This window comes from Octopus bimaculoides, chromosome 10, assembly GCF_046866305.1.
Source record: "Octopus bimaculoides isolate indiv1 chromosome 10, ASM4686630v1, whole genome shotgun sequence".
Taxonomy (NCBI): domain Eukaryota; kingdom Metazoa; phylum Mollusca; class Cephalopoda; order Octopoda; family Octopodidae; genus Octopus; species Octopus bimaculoides.
The window spans coordinates 34,824,207-34,846,918 of NC_142937.1; the positions used below are offsets into that span (position 1 = coordinate 34,824,207).

A 22,712-nucleotide genomic window follows, 5' to 3' on the forward strand; every position below is an offset into this window, starting at 1 on the left:
ATTTGTTTGACTGAACCCCAGCACCACCTTAAACAGTTAAGTCGAACGAGTTTCAGCCAGTTAAGCCATTATCGGGTAGTCCAATGATGGCTTAGCTGATTGGAACTTCGAAATTACTGTCAATGCTATTCTTGTTAAAGAATTATATATATATATATTGAAACGAAAGCTCGATCTACATTCGTTTCCTAACTATTCTAACACGCGATATAATAAGCTAAGGGGAAATACAAAAATCGTTCAATATTTTACATTAAATCTAAGAAAAGTACTGTACTCTAGACCTTTATTAATATGCCAAACATATATATACATTTTCAATTTTTTAGTTTAAAGATGCTTTTATCGATAAAATATAACTGTCTTCTTTGGTATTTAATTTTGTGATTGCAAAGACAGCAGTATGCAAAAAGGCTGCACTTTCCCCGCATCATCGTTATATTCAGTTATATACACTCGTAGCTTAAAGTCAAAGGGGTTGAGTTCAAATTGCACTGGTCAGTTATTGATTCTGACAAACCTTACCAAGGAACAGATCAAAGGTGATCGATTATGCTTACGTAATGCACTTGCCATTCTTATGGGCTGATAATCGGCATCCACTTAATGAGCGAAACGAATTAGTTATTAATTGTAGGCATCAGATAAAGTGGTTATTCCGAAACTGCATTACGCAGAATTAATAATTATCTGTTTACCAATAATAGATTGAACATACGCTGCTGTATGTAATCCTTCCACACGTGATGTGTGTGTGTATATATATATATATATATATATGTATATTTGCGGAGATTTCAAGCTTCCATAATTTATTTCTTCGACTTCTGACCTTTCACTTATTTAAAATATCTTGTAGCTATCTTACTTTTGAATCCAGTAACAAATGGCTAATTTCGAACTATGCAGCATTTATTTTATCTTGTGACGGTTTCAGTCATTGGACTACGGCCATGCTGGGTCACTTCCTTGAAGGGTTTAGTCGAAGAAATTGAACCTAATACTTTCTTTTAAAGCCCGGTACTTATTCTATCGTTCTTTTTTGCCGAACCTCTAAGTTACGGGAATGTCAACAAACCAAAACACGCCAACAACCCTACCCATATATATATGTGTGTGTGTGTGTGTGTGTGTGTGTGTGTGTGTGTGTGTGTGTGTGTGTGTGTGTGTGTGTGTGTGTGTGTGTGTGTGTGTATATATATATATATAATGTATGTATATATGTCTATATATATAATGTATGTATATATATGTATCTATCTATCTATCTATATCTATATCTATATATATATATATATATATATATATATGTATTTATATATATTTCTTCGGATTCATAGGTTTTCGATTGCCTCGCATATGTATAAATTGTAGATAGTATATTTGATATTGTCGTTTCATTTTCTATTTTTAATGTATTGCATATTGAAGTGTGGAAATTTCATCAAAGTAGGGATGAAAAGTGCACTTTCTATGTTCAGTTGGCTAAACTGTAGAAATTGTTATTTTGATATTGCTAAAATCCCCGTAATTTTCCACTTAGACTGAAAAAAAAAATTCTAAAAAAAGTTTAAAATTTAAAATTTGAGGAGGTGATGTTTGGGGGTGGGGTAAAATTTTCAAAAAGTATATATATTTTTTGCTTAGCATATTCGTAAACTAAAACCTAGGAATCCGAGGTAATTATTTTTAAAAAAATGCATTTTTGAACTGGTCATTCAGTACCTCACTGATCTTGGTTGAACTGTCTGAGGAAGCCATCCTTTTGGAAGAGGGGTCCTATTTTGCAGCGTACTGAGGCTGTTTCTTTGGCATAATGAACGAAGGCCTTTGACAATGCTTTTTATAACTCAGGCTTCTTTATCTGCATAGGATTGTTGCAGACTTTTTTCTATCTCCTTCAGTGTTGTTTTTAGGCCAGACCTTTCGCTACTTTTAGAATGTTGGTTGAGGCGATTTACAACATACATTACGAGAGAGATAAGATACGCCACTGTGGAGGTGCGCTTCACAACGGAGGAGGAAGCAATAAAGCACTCCACAGAGGCAATAAGGACAGACAAATGGGTGCTGTTGCCTTCGTACTGCGGCAAACGTGTGGCCAAGGTGCGAGTGGGTAAGGTACCACCCGAATTGAAAGAAGAATGGCTGATGACAGCCATAACGTATAATATGAAAGATGGGAAGATTCTGAAGGCTACAAGGACCCAGAAGTTAGATTACTGGGGATATAGTATCGAATTAACGATTCAGGCAACAACAGAGGACTTGAATAGTGTGGTGGATGAGATTGTGCTGCTAGAAGATGTGAAGCTGAGAGCTATTGTGGAGGGTAGGCCACCAGTGTGTTTCACATGTGGAGAAAGGGGCCACATGAAGGCACGGTGCACCCAAAGAAAGCTACAAACAGAACAGGAGGAGAGACAGTAGAGTGTGGACCAGGTAGTATAGGGCAAGGCAACATAAACAGTAAAAGAAGCGGAGAAGGGATTCACTATGGTTAAAAAAAAAGGAGGAGGAGCAGAGGAATGCGTTCTCCGCCAGAGGAGCAAAAACAGGAGAGAGAAGAGGTGAGAAAAGAAACTGTGAAGGAGGGCAGTAGGAAGTAAAAAGAAAGTGGAGTTACCAGTGGAGAAAGAGTCGGAAACCCAACTGTATGAAGGTGAGATGGAGAGACTATTTATGGAGGAAGAAAAGAGAGAACCAAAAGTCCAAGAGAAAGGAAAGAAGATACGAGGAGGAGAGGGAGTATGGTATTATGTAACGTACCCCAAAAATGTTGAAACAGAGAAAAAGATAATCAAGTTACACTCAATAGTAAGAGTGGAGGTGCCTTCATACGTCTACGCGGAGGATATGAAGGCAATATTGATAGAAGAGGAAAACTACAGAAAATTGAAAGAGGTGTGGAGATAACATTTACCTGCCAGGAGTGGAGGTGGAATTTAAAGAGTTGCCACCGTGGTGGATTTAAGAGATATCGAACCACTAATGAAGTTCTACTAAAGACAAAAAAAGTATGAAATTAAAGGAAAAAAAAAAGAACAATTGTAAATAGTACATATAACGGTTTAAATGGTACTGCATGAGAGTGGGCCCCATGCGTCCTTTTTCATTTTTATATAACTTTCATTTCATTTACATTCATTTTAAGTTTTTTGTCCCCACTGTGGTCTTGTCTGTCCTTGTGGTGTCCCCATCTGTGTTTGGGGCTTTATGCCTAATAAAGAAATCGGTATTGTGACTTGTGAATAATTGAGAATAATTCTGTGGTGTTTTTTTTTTTTTGCTTGTAGGTATAGTTGAAATTGTTGTATCTGAATTCTTTCCTTGTGTTGTTATTAATAGCGTTCTGTGTATGGCCGACAGTGTGAACTTTTATACCCCTCTGTGAGGTGGGGAATTATCCATTTTTGTTGCGTATTCCCACAAATCTTGTTAAATTTTGTTTAAAATGAATACTTCCTCTGCAGAGTAAAAAAAAAAACTGTGAAATGTTAAGTATGCCAACAGCAGACAAACTTGTTGAACCGCCAGATAAAGATAAATTTTGCAGCTGCGGCTGGAGTGAAAAAAGAAAATTTATGTGTAGATCGAAGTATGCAAATGCAGCACCAAAACATGTTTTCGAAGGAGGAGTACGACGTAAAAGCCACCCTCCCGAGTGAAATCAAAGAGGAAACCGCAAAAAAAAAAAAAAAGTCGTATTTAAAACTGGTAATAAAGGAAAAGAAACTCGACAAAGCACCAAAAGAAGAAATACAAAAATGCCTGCAATCTGGCAGGACATAGAATACCTGACCAGAGGGAAACGCTTTGCCAATGTAGTAGTTTATTTCAAAAGCGAAGAGAAGGCCAAAACACACTCAGTGCAACCTTTGAGAACCACAGACATTGTGTTGCTGCTAACATACTTAGGAAGGCGCACATCAATAATCACAACAGAAGAGATCCTGCCAGAAATGAACTCGTAGCCGTACTAATGGGGCTCGAAGAAGAAATAACGATATTAGAGGCCTCAAAATTCCACCAGCAGAACTGGAAGGGGCAAGGCCTCGAGGTCACCATCCAAGCGGTGCCACAGACCCTGGAAAAGATCATGGAAAATATACACCTCGGAGAAGAAACCACCTTACGGGCAATGGTGGAGGGAAGAAAACCCCGGTGCTTCGAATGTGGAGAGAAGGGCCACATTCGGGCAAACTGTCCTACCCGTAAGGTGGAGACGGCCCAAATAACTCTTGAGCCATTACTGCGGGAATTGAGCGACATTCCGAGACAGACAAGTTGTGGAGAATCGGTTTCAGCGTACGCGGACGACATCACCACATCGTAACCGAAATGGATCACCTACAGAGGGTAGGCAAAGCCATTGAGGAATACGAGACGGTGGCAGGAGCAAAGGTTAATCGTGAAAAGTCAGACGGCTTGCAGCTCGGCACCTGGAAAGGCAAGTCGATGCCTCTTGACAGCGCCTTGGGACGTTGGACGGAGGGTCCGATTAAGTTGCTAGGAGTCCGGTTTGGACCAGGTCTCCGAACAGAGAAGAACTGGGACGAGGTAGCGAGAAGGGTGGCCCACATAGCCAAGACCTGGTCTTGGCAGTGGCTATCTCTGAAAGGGAGGAAGGAGGTGGCCAATGTGTTCATCGCATCGGTCATCACCTACCGCCTAACCGTCGTTCCCTGCCCTGATTCGTGGTTGAGCAGGCTGGAAAGACAGCTCTTCTGCTTCTTGTGGAAGGGCTCGAATCCTCTTGTTAGACGCTCTATTTGCTGCCAACAACCGTTAAAGGGTGGGTTAAGGATGCCTTGGCTGATGATGCGCAGGCACGCGCTGAGGTTGAAGCATCTGTGGCTCCATCTGGATGGTGATCGAGTGTGGTCTCCACTGGCGAAACAGATGTTTCCCAAGTTCACTTGTTTCGGTGAACTGGAAACCTGGTTCTATCGTAGATCGAAGTTAGATGCATGCTTTACGGAGTGTCGTAAGGCTCTCCGGATATTCCATCTCTCGGGCAATGCCTGTGGTAGTGGTTCTACCACATTCTTCTATAGAGGGTTCGTAGAAGCGAAATGTGACGATGCCTTGGGGGAAGCCCTAGGTCTCGATGATAACCAGCTGGCCAATCTGTTCCAACGTACATTCGGGCCGAAGACACTGGATAACTTTAAAAAATCTTTGGCATGGCAATGTTACTGAGGAGCCCTACCTGTCCAAGATGTGGGCGGGACAGGGAAACTGTCCCGCACGCTATTGTTCAGTGTTCGGAAGTGTCATATATGTGGGTTTATGCCGAACAATTGTTGTCAATTACTGGAAGAGTACAGCTATCGACTGAATCAGTAGAAAAATTGACCCACAGGATTTTCTATCGAAAGAAGGTAAGAATTGCTTTCTCATAGAAATTGCAATTGCGAGAGAGGTGATTTGGAAGACGCGAGTGAAAGGGTTAATAAAAGGCACTTTTATCTCTGGCCCTGGCTTGGTGAATTTCTTCACCTTCATCCTAAGAAGGAAAATAGGGTTAGAGAGAAAATGCCTGTCCACGAAAATGTTTCAAGATCGATGGAAGAATGTCGCACGAATGTTGCGTATAGATGGGACCGCATGAATACAACGCAGGATAAACTTAAAGCATCAGTGGTAAGGCGGGGCTCGTAGGGTCCGAGCATATCCCGTTTCTCCACTCTATTCTGTAATATTGTCCTGTATATGTTATCATCCGAACTATTTATATTTACGTAAAATTTTAAAATTCATTTTTGTGTTAATTCATACGTTAAATCTGACCCAATATCAAATTGTACTGTCCCCTCTTTGTTGTCCTCTTGTGGGAAATAAAAAATTTGCGAAATGCTTACCGGTATTGTGTCTGTCTTTATGTTCTGAGTTCAAATTCCGTCGAGGTCGACTTTGCCTTTCATCCTTGTGCTTGGAGTAGAAAATAATCGTTAGCACGCTGAACGAAATGCCTAACAGTATTTCATCCGTCTCCACATTCTGAGTTCAAATTCTGCCGAGGTCGACTTTGCCTTTCATCCTCTTGGAGTCGATAAATCAAGTACCAGTGAAGCACTAAGTCGATGTAATCGACTAGTCCCCTGCCTTCAAATTTCAGGCTTTGTGTCCTCAGCAGAAACGATTATTTATTGTCTTTTTTTTTTGTTTTTGTTTTTAGATTTAATTTTTTTTTAATTTCAGCTTTTTTGCTATTGTATTCTAACATAAGTCTTAGCGTTTGGTTCTTCGCGAAACAATTATTGATAGGATTCTTGTATAGGAAACCGATAATTAATTCTAACTTGCCAAGTCTATCCAATTTACATCGCCATATTAAAATGACGTCATAGTCACATGACATGTCTACAGGTACTTCAATATAAAAGAAGCTTAACAGAGAACTCCCCCCCAACCGAATCATATCACCTATTATAATTTAAGAAATTTTTTTTACTAAGCCCACAATCACCTACAAGTATAATCTTAAAAATAGCTTATTCAAAATATGAACAGGAATATATTTTACAAAAGAAAGACAAGGAAAAAAGATGGGAGAAAGAAAAAACCACAACAAATGTTTTTATTGGGTTTAGGTTCATTCTATTAGTGTATCATTACTAGCAAGCTTGCTTGCAATGTTTCACCGGGGAAACATTTATAGAACTGATTTGCTTCTGGTCGATCTGTAACATGGCGAATAAAGAGATACTAAGAAAAAAATTTGTAATGTATAGATCTAAGCATGTGGTGTTTCAAATGTATCGGTAGAGTGAAATGTCACCTTTCAGTAAGTAAATTAATATCCGAAATGCTGCAGTATGTATTGTGTTGTCACTACATTTCGTGCATTTGATACAACTCAATGCTGTAGTTTTTGTTCTTTGTTTTCAATAATCTGTTATTCTTTACACGTTGCTTTCTTTTTTACTTATCTGTTGGTTTCGTTTTGACTCATCTTGTTTTATACCACTTATTTTTTATCATTCATCATCTACTCACCTTTATTTTGGTTTTTACTGTTATTTTCTTATGTCGTTTTTGTTTCTTCATCTCTGTATTTTATTTACAGGGGTTTATTATTGTTTTTGCTGTTTTAATTTTCCATTTATATATATACATATTTTTTTTCTCATTTTTTCCCCCTTGTTTCTCTCCATTTTTTTTTCGCTCCTTGTTTCTTTCTGTGTTCCTTTCAGTTAAAGAGCGTAGCTCGAAACGTCAAAGACTCTCTATTCCCGAACGTTAAACTAATACATCCATTTGTTGTTTACACCACCTGTCTTCGTCTGTTGTTTTTTTCGTAAATTCTCCCATATATATATATATATATATATATATATATATAACGCCAGTGGATCAAAAATCCACACTTTACGTAAGAAGCACATTCTAAACGCTAGTGCAGTAATGTATTTACATGAAATTAGATATATGCTTGGTCATAGAATGACCAATGGTTTCACATCTATAGGGCACTTAGCATTGTAGGCGACTCGTCAGACTCTATTGGACACACACACATTATCAACGCTTGTTTATATTTTTTCTCTATATATTTTTTAAGGTTTCTCCTTGACTAGCGTATAATAACTGCTTTCATCTATTAAAAATTACCTAATTACTCCTGAAATTGTTTCTGCTTTGTTTGAGCATGATTCTTTGTTATATAAGGCAAGTATTGTCGACCGGGTTAATATTTGGATATTTTTCATCTGATGAAAATCATCCGTGAAAGATAATTGAAATGTGCATAATGAAATTCAGGAAATATTGGTTTCAAATTTTGGCACAAGGCCAGCAATTTGGGGATGGGGGTGCTCAACCGGTGCTTATTTTATCGACTCCAAAAGGATGGAAGCTAAAACCGACCTCGGCGGAATTTGAACTCAGAACGTAGAGACGAAATACCACTAAGCATTTTGTTCACTGTGCTAACGATTCTGCCAGTTCGCCGCCTTAAACTTTGGAAACATCATTAAATTGGTTTTCTGTCTCTTATTACCATGTTACAGCTTGACTCCCCAGTCATAGCATTCTATATAATGCTTTATACGAGTATCGGAAATTAATGTAGTTTGAATATCGATCCCTGAGTCCCATGATAAAATGTTGGGCATTTTGGGGTATCACTAAGTATATACCGTAAATCTTCGAGTATAATCCGCACTTTTTCCCCAAAATTTAATGGTCAAAATTTCTAGTGCGTACTATATACGAGGTTAAAAATGAAAAATATTTTCTAAGCAAAATTTTCTAAGTCATAAATATGTAAAGGCAATTTACTTAATATTTATTTTTCACTGACGTTAGTACTGTTATTTCTTTATTTTCTGCAAACAAAGTGCACAAAAAAGCTTCATGTTTGCGTTATGTTATATATACAATAATAATAAAGGACGTAACCGTATATACGATTACAAACCAAGGACGTTACATAGACCTCCTTGACTCAAGTTAGAGAAGGGGTTCGTATTATACACAAGGCTTAGGTTTTTCTGAGGTACAGCCCCCTAAAAATCCCCTGCGTATTATGCTCAAGGGTAGACTATACTCTAGGATTTACGGTATATATATATATATATATATATATAAATATATAAAACAAATAGTAAATGAGTATATGCATATATACGTACAGGTATGTGCATACCGACATCCACCTGTATCTATAGGTGCATATCTGGGTACAGGACATTGCAAACAAAACAGAGACGAGAAAACACACAAGCCACATAGAGAACATTCTACTTCATCAGCTACCTCCGTTTTAACACCGACACACGTACATACATAGATGCATGCATACGTACGTGAACACGCGTGTTAGCCCACTTTTTAAAATTCAACAACTTCATAGTCCATAACATCATGTTAACACATACATTTAGAATACTCCAAATGGCAAAATATTAAATCTCTTTATAAGGAACAGAAAGAAAAAAAAGAATGCTCCAATATCTTAATTAGAGTACTTTTCCAATGGTTTAACTATTTTCTTGCATTATTTTTTAGTTTGGAATTATATCACATGTTAGAAATACACAAGGAAAAAAAAAAAGAATGAGTATGTTTGTATACATACACATATATGCGCATGCATACATGCACACAAATACATACAGGCAAATACACACACTGTAGTGCTTAAAATTTTAAATATATATATAATATATATATATATATATATATATATATTGATAGAAAGGACAACAAAAGAAAGAAAGAGCCCTCGATATTATGTAAATAGACGAATTTATCTGTAAAAATATGTGACACTTATTCGATAGCCATGATGAAATGGCCGGATATATATATATATATATATATATATATATATATATATATATATATATATTTATATAAGGAAATGTAAATTTAGACACTTCGATGATAATTCAAGATTGATTTGAAATAAATTTTCTCCATTATTATCTCAACATGAATGGAATAAAGGTTTAATGATATGATTAGCCAAAAATGAGATAAATGGTGAAACTGACAGAGCTCATATATTATTGATAGCTTCAGCATTTATACACACACACACACATACATATATATATATATATATATATATATATATATATATATACATACACACACACACACACACACATTGGGTTAGGAAGGGCATCCAGCCATAGAAACCATGTCAAAGCTGGCAGCAGGATTTGGTGCAGTCTTCTGCCTTGCCAATTCCTGTTGAACCATCCAATCCTTGCCAGCATAGAAAACAAACATTAAATAGAGATGATGTTGATGACAATACATGGTTAGATGAATGAAATGGTAGACAGCAATTGAAAAGCCTATCATGTGCATTTGTGTGTGTGTGTGTGTATTTGCATACATGTGTGTAAATATTGTTCCCCTTGTCCTCCAAAGTAAGCAATGGCATTTTTCTTTACATTTATTATAGTTTTACCAGTTTCAGTTATTGACGTGATGATCAATGGAATGAGAAAAGAATACCTTACTTGGAAAACAGTTAAAGTTTAATGACAGGAAGCGCATCTATAGGAAGTACTGTCTCATCAGGTTTCATCCAACCCATGCCAGCGTGGAAAAACATGTAAACCCAAATGTACATTGTATTTAGTTCAACAGTGGCTGACAACATGAATAGTTACCAAAACTATCTAGACAAACAAGCACCACAGAAAGTTGTAATTAATGCTACATATATCATTTATCTGGTACATTTGAGGCCCATTCTTTATGTATGTTTAATTCACACAGTCATAAAGTCATAGCCCCAATTACTTAATTAGTTGTTGTGCACTCTTGATAATTAAACAAATTGCTTGAATGCACAAAAATAGTATTGATTGGTTATATAAAGTTAAAGACTTTGGTCATGAATAGCCATGGGATTGTTGCCTAGAAAGTTACCTTCTCAGGTTCAAGTCTGGGCAAAGTTGTTTATGGAAGACCAACACTCGCCCATGCATACCAGTCTCCCCTCTCCACGCCAATGTTATCCAAGGGAAAGGCAAAGGCCAATACAGCTCAGCACCAGTGATGCCGCAACTCATTTCTACAGCTGAGTGAACTGGAGCAATGCGAAATTAAGTGTCTTGCTCAAGAACACACCACACAGCCCGGTCCGGGAATCAAACTCACTACCTCATGATTGTGAGCCCAATGTTCTAACCACTGAGCCATGTGCCTTCACGCAACCATTGGTGATGTCCTGTACTTATTGTGTATGTTTTGGTATTTTATCCTGTACTTGTCTCTCGTGTGTTTACGTATTTTTCACTTTTTGATGTTGATATGTATTTTTTATGTGTGTATATATATATATATATATATATATATCTTTAAGGATGTATAATGAAATGAGTTTATAAACTGAAAGTTACTGTTCTCAATAACATATCACCATCGTCTTTGTTGTCATTTCACATCCACATTTCCGTGCTTTCATCAAACAGGTGAAATTCCTTGAAGCTAATGTTCCACAGCTGGGCGCCTTTCTTGTCACCAATCCTTGGCTGTTTCCAAATAAACTAACATTTTCTCCAGTCCTTCAAACATGAACAACACAATGGCTGGACATGATTTCACAAATGATTGCAAATGAATGGCATACTTGTCTGATATTGATGTACATTTATAGCAAGTATGGGATACCAAGTCAGGAAAACACAAACACACACACACATATATATATATATGTGAGACTACACTCTGAGTGGTTGGCGTTAGGAAGGGCATCCAGCTGTAGAAACTCTGCCAAATTAGATTGGAGCCTGGTGTTGCCATCCGGTTTCACCAGTCCTCAGTCAAATCGTCCAACCCATGCTAGCATGGAAAGCGGACGTTAAACGATGATGATGATGATGATGATGATATATATATATAGGCGTAGAAGTGGCTGTGTGGTAAGTAGCTTGCTTACGAACCACATGGTTCCGGGTTCAGTCCCACTGCATGGCACCTTGTGCAAGTGTCTTCTACTATACCCTCAGGCCAACCAAAGCCTTGTGCGTGGATTTGGTAGACGGAAACTGAAAGAAGCCCATCGTATATATATGTGTGTGTGTGTGTATATGTTTGTCTCCCACCATCGCTTGACAACCGATGCTGGTGTGTTTACGTCCCTGTAACTTAGTTGTTCAGCAAAAGAATAAGTACTAGGTTTAGAAAGAATAAGTCCTGTGGTCGATTTGCTCAACTAAAAGGCTGTGTTCCAGCATGGCCACAGTCAAATGACTGAAACAAGTAAAAGAGTAAATAGTATATATATATATTTATATATATATCATCTTATCTAGTTTCAGCTCATGAGCTGTGGCCATGCTGAAGCAAGGATATCCATGTTTCATGTGACCATTTATTTAAGCAATGTGAAAATTACATCAAATGTAAAATGCTGAGAAATCCTCAGCTGCACAAAGGTATAGAAATTTACTGAAATTACATTTCAACAGAAGGACATATTTTTGTAACTACATTTAAACTTTCCAAGTATAAAGGAAGAATACAAAGAACATTTTGACTTTAGCCTGTATGGCTAAGTCAAAATGGTTATTTGTATTCTTCCTTTCTACTTGGAGAATTTGAATGTAGTTACAAAAATACGTCCTTCTGTTGAAATGAAACTTCAGTAAATTTCTATATATTCTATATACTTTTTGACCTACCCTCGTATATATGTTACTAGCAGAAATACCCGGCTTTGCCCGGGTTAAAGAGAATAATGAAATCTAAAAACGCTGTCTAGACTATGCAACCCTCAACTGTTAGTAGCTACGATACCATATTTCTACATTAATAACTCTCCAATCCATGCCAGCATGGAACATAGACATTAAGTGGAATGCCAGTCTCTCATCTAGGAGGACCTTGAAATCAATGTTACCAACTGGGGACTATGTGTGTCGCAGTGATAATAAAAAGACCCAAAGGAGGTCTGCAACGAAATAATTTTACTCAACACTTTGCAAGTGAATCAGTGGAGGCAAAGATGTGTCTCATTTACTTGACAATTTATGCACCACATTGTAGAAATCACAATGAAAGTATATCTGAAAGGGTAGTCTTACACTGTTGTACCGTTGAATTACAAATAATGCTCATCTGTTATGTTCGGGTTAAAATTTCATCAACATCAAAAATATATGAATGTTCATGGGAGTTATGGCCGTTATGCATAGAATATAATTTCCAAATTTCATAAAGATCCGTTCAGTACTTTTGACGTAGTTTTGGATAAGAAAACAAATGACTAATGTATGTGTTTGTGTGTGATGGGTGTATATATGTATAGATATCTGTATGCATGTATATATATGTACATATTACATGTACATCTATATATATATATACATCTACACGTGTATACATATACATGTATGCATATAGATCTATATATATCTATGCATATACGTGTACATATACATGTATATGTATACATATACATCTCTCTTTCTCTCTCTCTGAAAGTATCTGTCATTACAGTATCGAAATGTGATTGTTTCAGGTAGTGGAATAACGTGTACATATACATCTATATGTATACATATACATCTCTCTCTCTCTCTCTCTCTCTCTTTCTCTCTTTCTCTCTCTCTCTTTCTCTCTCTCTCTGAAAGTATCTGTCATTACAGTATCGAAATGTGATTGTTTCAGTTAGTGGAATAGTTTCATTTTTAAAGTGAAAGTATTTGACATGAGTGTTTTTGTTTCACTTTTGACACGTAATACTTAGATAGTGGAGGAGATATTATGTTGCTGTGGGCTCGAACTCTGCAAGAGGTTAAAATTTTTTTTGACTAAAACACAACTGGAACCCTAAGTAAGGCATCTGTAAAATTTGAATGAAATTGGTTGCGTAGTTCTCGAGTTTTAGGGATTCACACAGACAGACAGACAGACAGACAGAAACACATTCTCATTTTTATATATATAGAAGATTCCATATTGCTATTGTTTATATCTCACTCGGAGATTAAATATAGCTTATTTCTCCCTTTTTGAGATCAGTGACAGTTTGTCGCTGGAAAACACATATAGTATTTTGTGAGTGGAATGAGCTTTCATCACTAGCTTGTGATTACCACATACTGAGGATGGGTAACCACCCAGAAACTCGAGTCCTTGTGCATCACATAAGGCTAGAGATGGGAGCGATGAAGTCTCCTCGCAAATACTAATCGGACACAAATCGTGTGTCATTAACCAGTTGGAAGAGCTGTCTTCCTGGCTATAAACATCAGCAGCACTGTTTGACTGTTTGACACTGCCAGATGCAATGGTACTGCTGAGGTGTTGAAACCATAATGATATCCATGTGGCAGCTGATGATGGAGGTATGTTGGATTGTTGGTATGGCTGTTTTGGTATATGTGGAATAGGTTCATAGCACATTCTTTTGATATATGTATGAATATGCACATACACACACACATACCTATATATATATGTGTGTGTGTGTGTGTATATAATTATACACATACCTGTATATCTATATGCATAAATATACACACATATCTGTGTATATATATATATATATTCATGTATATATATATGTGTGTGTGTGTGTGTGTGTGTGTGTATACACATGCACACGCACCCTGTCACTTCTGATAGCTTCAGTGAACACTTCCATTGTAGTCATTGAAATTTTATCTATTCTTTGCATTCTGTCACATTTTAAATTTCCTTCAATAATCACAGGCCTTCATTGACTCCATTGTTTTCTACTAATGCTCAGACTAGGAACTCGTAAAGCCTGTATAATATGCACATTATGAAACCTAAACACAACCAATGCAAAAACTCTGTCTAATGGCTAGGAAAGATTAAAATAATGTTCTGAAAGTCTCAATGCTAATACCATTTCATTATAAGAAAAAAACACATAAATATTTATAACCATATGTGTGCGTGTGTATGAGTGCACATAAACGTATATTATGGCTACAACTTAGTTTTATGCAATGTCATCTCTTGATTGTTCTCTTAAACATGAACGACAGAGATGTGGTTTTTTTGCTAAAGACTTGCACACTTTTGCAGATGTTGCAATGATGGGCACCTCTTGCAGTAGGTGTTCATACAGCTTACAGCTCATATTAATTTGTAATGCGTTCATTCCATTACAGAAAGTTTCTTTGAATGGTTCACTTTTTTTGTTTACAGCCTACTATAGTATGCTGTGGAGGCGCAATGGCCTAGAGATTAGGGCAACGGACTCGCGGTTGTAAGATCATGGTTTCGATTCCCAGACCAGGCGTTGTGAGTGTTTATTGAGCAATTACAACACCTAAAGCTCCACGAGGCTCCGGCAGGGGATGGTGGCAAACCCTGCTGTACTCTTCCACCACAACTTTCTCTCACTCTTTCTTCCTGTTTCTGTTGTACCTGTATTTCAAAGGGCCAGGCTTGTCACACTCTGTGTCATGCTGAATATCCCCGAGAACTACGTTAAGGGTACACGTGTCTGTGAATTGCTCAGCCACTTGCACGTTAATTTCACAAGCAGGCTGTTCCGTTGATCTGATTGACTGGAACTCTCGACGTCGTAAGCGACAGAGTGCAACAACTATAGTATGCAGCACATAACAATTATATCAATAGTAATTTTCAAGAATAAGCAGTGCCTGTGCTTGAAGCCTTTTAAAGAGAAGAAAATCTTTGCACAGGACCAATCTCACTCTCTAAACAACATATGCATTTGTTCAAAAAGAAGGACTACAGCATTGAGTGGAAATGAAGTCACTTGTGTTACATCCGAGCTTGCATTTCCCTAGAAAGAAGACTGGGGAGTTCTCACTTCCAACTGTTGGATGGCTTATGATGACTCTATAAAGTTTATCTGCCCATTGATAAATTTTGTTTTTACCCTACAGAATATCCAACGAAAATCCTCCTCCTTACCAAGCAACCTTGATAAGGTGGCTGATTCAGTTGTCAAGGGCCTGACCATTTAATAGCTTGTTACATGTTATCAGTAGCAAAGTGTGAGCTAACTTATACACACACACACACACATGTATATATGTACATATGTGTATATATGCATATATACATATATGTACATATATGTATATATGCATATATACAAATATCTTTTGATTATTAAACTGTAGCCATGCTGGAGCATTGCCTTGAGGAATTTTAGCTGAACGTATTTACCCTAGAACTGTTTTTCTTTTAAGCCTGGTACTTATTCTGTTTGTTTCTTTTGCCAAACCATTACGTTGCAGGGATATAAACATACCAACACCAGTTGTAATGCAGTAATGTGCAGCTAACATAGACAAAAAGACACACACACACATATATATATATGATGTGCTTCTTTCAGTTTCCATCTACCAAATTCACTCACAAGGCTCTGGTCAACCCAAGGCTATAGGAGAAGACATAGGATATGCTAGAAACAACAGCCAAATCTCCCTTAAATCACACACCTTTATGTCTGAAAATATTTACTTTGCTTTTTTTTTATTACCAAAAAAAAGCTTCTATAGTTTTTAAGTGTGTAGTGCCCCCATAATCATATATAATGCCCACAAAATCAACCAAAATCAGTTCAGAGAGGGGAGGATGGGGTTAGGGCAAAAGCATTTACCCCCAATTTTTTTTTTTTTTGTTAAAAAAATGCTCCAGATCATTTTTCCAAGGGCACTGTGAAAAGAAATCTGAAACAACCCAGTCGAAACAGAGAAATTCCAACTTATGTGTGCTGCCTTTTGTTGATGTCAGCCCCCAAAAATTTATTGTAATTTTTCATTGGCATGCTATTCAGAAAGTCCTGTAGATCATAGTTTTCCCATGACTCGTTTAAAAAGACCATTAATAGCATCAATCCTACCTATCCCAGAGAGCTTGCAATGGTTATGGTTGCTGCTCTTTCTGCCAAACTCAGCAAATGTATAAAGAGAAAGAGAGAGGGAGAAAGAATAAAGGAAGAGAAAGTGGAGGAGATGAAAGACGGAGCAATGGAGGAAATGAATGAAGCTAGTATGTTCTGACAGATGCGTACTGTCACTCTACAAAAGTGCAAATGGGTAAAGAGAAAACTTTGATATAAGAAAATTTGATGTAGCATGCAAGAGAAAACTGCAATGGTTTGGTCTTATGATGCATATGGATGAGGACAGCTATATAAAAGAGTGCCAATCACTTAAAATAGATGGATCTTGTGGAAGAGGGAAAATAAGGAAGACTCAAGACAAAGTGGTAAAGATAGTTCTCAAGATATTGAGCTTCTTGGAAAAAATGACAAAAGACCAAGATGGTTAGTGATTCACTGTGCTCATGTAGACCCATTCATTATGGCAAAAGTGAGGTCCTAAAAGTATTATGTTTATCCTCATACATGCTGGGCCCTTTAGCTAATTTATCTACATCAAGCATTCCACCCTCCCACATCTCATCTTTTTAACACATATGCCTCCATCACTCTCGTATCTCTAGTACTACTCAATTGCTGTAATCATTTGAGAGTAGAACAGCATGTACTTCATTCTCTCTTTGGTAGAACCAGTTACCCCTCTCCCATTATCATCCCTATCTATACTACTTTCCACTTACCAACCCCTATCAGTGCTTCCAATAATCTTTCGCTCCACTCTGAGATATATCATAGGTCCACTATGCTTTTTTCTTAATGTCTTTCCTATCTGTGATCATTCTCAGCATCATTTCACATCTGCTATCCTTGCTCCACTTGCTATAGCATCCCTCATGAATCTCTAACTCCCATCTCTGCCACAGTTTGTTTTCCTTTCTTTACTTTGTCTAACAAATTACTTGGGTGACTTCACTTGTGACAGTGTCATGAAAAATGTACCCAGTGAACACTGTAAAGTGGTTGGCATTAGGAAGGACATCCATCAGTAGAAACCATGCCAAAACTGACACTGGGGCCTGATGTAACTCTGTGGCTCATCAGATCCAGTCAGACTGTCCAACCCATGATAGCATGGATAACAGATGTCAAATGATGATATACAAGCACGCATACATAAATACATCCATGCATATATATACATATCAACATGACATGCATATACATACACATGCATGTATGTATGCATATATGTATGCATATATATACATACATACATACATACATATATACATACATGCATACATACATAATACCATCAACCATTCGTGGACTCTCAACTACTATATCACATCACACTTTGAAGGCTATGCATTTGCAGTGCAAGAGCTAGAGATGCTACAAAATGCCTAATAAACAAAAGAAACAGTGAGGCCCTTGGAACCCTGAGATGAAACTAAAAATGTTGATTATGTTTGTCACATTTCCATAGAAGACATCATACATGTGATCAACAGCAGTTCAAAAACTCTTCAAGGTACTCTTTTCCAATGTGACATGATCTTGTGAAAGCAATACACAGTGTGGCGGGCCGTAAAGAATATGGATTGCACCCCTTTCGGGGTTTTTTTTTTTTTTTACAGAATCGTTCCATTTACAATACGGAGATTCTGATTCTGCAAAAAAAAACAAAAAAAAAAGAACAAGAAAACAGCATTTAAAAATTTTAATTTCCTCCATCCCCAAATTCTTTAATTTTCACTTTTTTCAGAAATTTTTTTTTTGTGAAATATGTAGGAAAATACAGAGCTTCAATTTTCACTTTTTCAGAATTTTTTTTTTTTTTGCAAAATACGTAGAAAAATACGGAGATAATCTCTGTATTTTTCTACGTATTTCGCAAAAAAAAATTTTGATAAAAGTGAAAATTGCAGAATTTGGTGGGGTGGGGATGGAGGTGAAATTAAAATTTTAAAATGCCGTTTTTTTTTTTTTTCACAGAATCAGAATCTCTGTACTTGAAAATGGGGAGATTCTGTGGGAAAAAAATAAGAAACACGAAAGGGTCCACATTCTTTACGTCTGCCCACAGTGCTACCTAAAAATACATAGAGTGTCCTGGGATAAATATAGAGAATCCTTTGTTATTGAATAACATAAGAAATATTGTTGAAATATTTTCATCAAGTGCAAGGGCTGGATATCATGGTTTGGGATAAATTATATGTGCCATCATAGACATCAGCTGCCCTACTGATGTGAGTATCTCTATGAAAATCTAAGAGAAAGAGGATAACAATAGGTATCTGCTTTAAAACATTCCGTTGGTGCATTTGGTTACGTGAGTAAATACCAAAGCGACACTCTAAAAAAAGGCTAAGGTTTTCAGAAAAGGAACTCAACCAACTCACATGCACATTACAAATACAATTAGTAAGCGGGGCAGTAAAATTATACAAGACTTTTCTCAAGTTCAAAATGTGACATTGTTTTTACTGCTGACATTCCAACAATGGTAGTAAGATATTAGCACTGTTTGAGAAAGATCTGTAGAAGGTAGAGGCCACTGGTAATCCACTGGACATGTAATGTTAACTTGCATGATTAGGAAACCAAAAGTGAACAGAGCCAATGGTATTTTAAAGGCATCAGCTGATGCATTCTGTCAGAAATAATTCATTCTAATTTTGGTAACAGGTTAGTAATTTTGAGGAGGCAGGGTAACTCACTTACATAGACCCTAGTACTTGACTGGTATTTATTTGATTGATCCTAAGAGGAAGAAAGACAAAGTCAACTTTGGTAGAATATAAAGCTGAAAGAAATGCCACTTAGCATTTTGTCTGGCATGCTAAAGATTCTGCTAGCTTATTGTCTTTTTCTACTATAGGAAAAGTCCCTAAATTTTGGGGGAGGGACTAGCTAATTATATCAACCCCAGTGCTCAACTGGTACTTATTTTATTGACTCCCCAAAATGATGAAAGGTAAAGTTGATCTCATCAGAATTTGTAGTTAGAATTTAAAACCAAAAGAAATGCCACAAAGTATTTTGTCTGGTGTGCTAACGATTCTTATTTCTTTATTGCCCACAAGGGGCTAAACATAGAGGAGACAAACAAAAAGATTAAGTTGATTACATTGACCCAGTGCGTAACTGGTACTTAATTTATCGACCCCGAAATGATGAAAGGCAAAGTTGACCTTGGTGGAATTTGAACTCAGAACGTTACAGCAGACAAAATACCGCTAAGCATTTCGCCCGGCATGCTAACATTTCTGTTTCTGCCAGCTCGCCGCCTTCTAACGTTTCTGCCATTTCGCCCGGTGTGCTAATGGTTCTGCTAGCTCACAACCTTAATAATAATCCTTTCTACTAAAAGCACAAGGCCTGAAATTTTGCAGAAGGAGACTAGTTGATTGCATTGATCCCAGTGTTCCACTGGTACTTAAATTATCGACCTCAAAAAGATGAAAGGCAAAGTCAACCTTGGCAGAATTTGAACGCAGAATGTGCAAATGGACAAAATGCTACTAACCATTTTACCTGATGTGCTAATGATTCTGCCAGCTCACCACGTTAATAATAATAATGGTGATAGTAATCGTTTCTACTATAGGTACAAAATCTGAGATTAGGGAGAGGAGAAAAATCAACTACATTAACTGGTACTTATTTCATCAACCTCAAAAGGATGAAAGGCAAAGTCAATCCAGCATGTAACGAATCAGAAAAAATGCTTATAAGTAGTTTTTCTGGCATGATTTTATTACAGATGGGGGAAGTTGATTACATCAACCACAGTTCTTGATTCATACTTATTTTATTGATCTTAAAAGGGTTAAAGGCATAGTTGATCTCAGAAAGTTACTAAGCAATTTGTCTATCTTGCTAATGGTTCTGTCAGCTGACCACCTTTATAATAAAAGTAATAATAATCCTTTCTACTAAAGGTGCAAGGCCTGAAAGTTTGGTACCAGTGTTTCACTGGTACTTAATTTATCAAGCCCCTGAATGAATGACAAGCTAAGTTGACCTTGGCAGAATTTGAACTCAGAATGTAAAGACAGGCGAAATTCTGCTAAGCATTTTGCCTGGTGTGCTAATGATTCTGCCAGCTCACCACCTTAATAATAGTAATAACAAGAGCACTCAGAGAGCGCAAACCTCTGCGAAGGCAACACCAATGTCCTCTCAACGATTAGCCAGAGATGATTTTTAAAATGAAAATATCTGAAGTAAACTTGACTGCTCTCACAAACGAGAATACTAAAAAAGGAACCTGACCACTCTCAAAAATTAAGTAAAAAAAAGCAGGAAAAATAATCCAGAATCTTTGTCCGGTACTGGATCAATCCCCAAATCTAATCAGTTCATGCCAGTCACGAGGCCAAACACCTCTGAAAGTTTCATCCAAATCCATCCAGCTGTTCTTGAGATATCTTTCCACGGACAAACAAATAAACAAACAAACACGACTGAAAACAATACCTCTGCCTTCGCTAAGGCAGAGGTAATAACGATATGATGAAAGGCAGCACGCTGACAGAAACGTTAGCATGTCGGGTAAAATGCTTAGCAGTATTTCATCTGTCTTTACATTCTGAGTTCAAATTCAACTTTGCCTTTCATCGGGGTTGATAAATTAAGTACCAGTTACGTACTGGAGTCAATCTAATCGACTGGCCCCCTCTCCAAATATTTTGGGCCCTGTGCCTAGTGTAGAAAATAATAATAATATGATGAACTGGCAGAGTTGTTGGTGTGCTGAATAGAATGCTTTCTTTGATTCCTTTCAAAGTCATTGTCATTATTATGAAAAGGGGAAGGCGACGAGCTGGCAAAATCATTAGCATGCCAAGGGAAAGGCTTAGCAGTATTTCATCTGTGCTCAGAGTTCAAATCCTGTTGAGGTCAACTGTCTTTCATTCTTTTAAGGTTGGTACATATAAAAGTCAAGAGTAAAATTGTTTGTGCTTTGGAGAACATTCCTTGTAGTATCTGTTCCAGTTCTTTGCATTCTGAGTTCACAGTCTGTGTTAGTATCAGTAGTCAAACATGGGAGAACATCGCTCAAACCACAGTTGACCAAGGTACTCACTGGATTGCAATCAGCTAGCATAAAGACACGCTAAGGCTTCTTTCAACAGTGGATTGAAAGTACCTGAATGAAAAAGTCATTGTCATTATGAAAAGGGGAGGGCGACAAGCTGGCAGAATCATTAGCATGCTGGGTGAAAGGCTTTGTGGTATTTCGTCTGCCACTACGTTCTGAGCTAAATTCTGCCGAGGTCGACTTTGCCTTTCATCCTTTCGGGGTCGATTAAATAAGTACCAGTTACTCACTGGAGTCAATGTAATCGACTTAATCCCTTAGTCTGTCCTTGTTTGTCCCTCTATGTTTAGCCCCTTGTGGGCAATAAAGAAATAAGAATCATTAGCATGCTGGGTGAAAGGCTTAGTCGTATTTCGTCTGCCACTGCGTTCTGAGCTCAATTCTGCCGAGATCGACTTTGCTTTTCATCCTTTCAGGGTCGATAAATTAAGTACCAGTGAAACATTGAGGTCGATGTAATCGACTAGTCCCTGCCCCCCAAATTTCAGGCCTGGTGCCTATAGTAGTAAGCTTTATTATGAAAAGGGTGGTGGAATGGTAAAATAATTTTTCGTATTGAAAAAATACTTTTCGGCATTTGTTTTGGCTCTTTTTGTCATGAGCTCAAATACTGGTGAAACTCGAAACTTAAACTTCATTGAAAATCCATTATTAAAACCATTCCACCAATGATAATCCTACCATATTGTCCAATATAGTATTGTTTATTTAAGATAGTAAAGTGTTATTTGAGTAGATCTGTTGTTTCTGGTTGAGTGGCTGTATACAGGCTTCCGTCGTGGTAAAGTACCAGGGTCGATTAAATAGACTGTGGATAGATTCATCCCCTTAAGAAGTGAGTCCCTGAGGCAGTATTAAAAGATCATCTTGCCATATTTATGGTCAAACCATTCTAACTATTCCTTCCCTGTCTTCACTTTAGATTTACATTGTGAAATAAAATGTAAAAAAGATTTGTTGTTTATAGTATACATATTACAAAGGTGACATTACAAATCATATCGAAAATTTTCTTTAGCTAAATAGATACATTGATTTGGAAATGAATATTTTAAAATGAAACAGTAGACCGCATCTTTTGGTAACAGAATATAGTCGAATATTCTAACCTCAATCCATGAAGAATGATAAAGAAAAGCGATCAGTGGGATTTGAACTCAGAACATAAAAGGACATAACTAAATTCACTATTGAATACCTCTCTTCAATGCCTTCTTTAAATCAAGATACGAAGCAGAAATTATTTCCTTTGACCTTTCCTTACAAAATTCAAACTTTCTACATTTT

At 37.1% G+C, this 22,712-nt stretch overlaps 1 protein-coding gene and 1 long non-coding RNA gene across 2 annotated transcripts in view; one reads left to right on the plus strand and one right to left on the minus strand.

Annotated features, from left to right (window-relative positions):
- Positions 1-22,712, minus strand: part of LOC106877315 (cytosolic carboxypeptidase 6-like) — a 1,751,930-nt gene that overhangs the window by 1,728,566 nt on the left and 652 nt on the right. The gene's annotated exons all lie outside the window — the stretch shown is intronic.
- LOC128248891 (uncharacterized) lies at positions 1,617-10,533 on the plus strand. The gene is made up of 2 exons (XR_008265036.2): positions 1,617-6,790; positions 9,923-10,533. It is a non-coding gene; the product is annotated as an uncharacterized LOC128248891 (long non-coding RNA).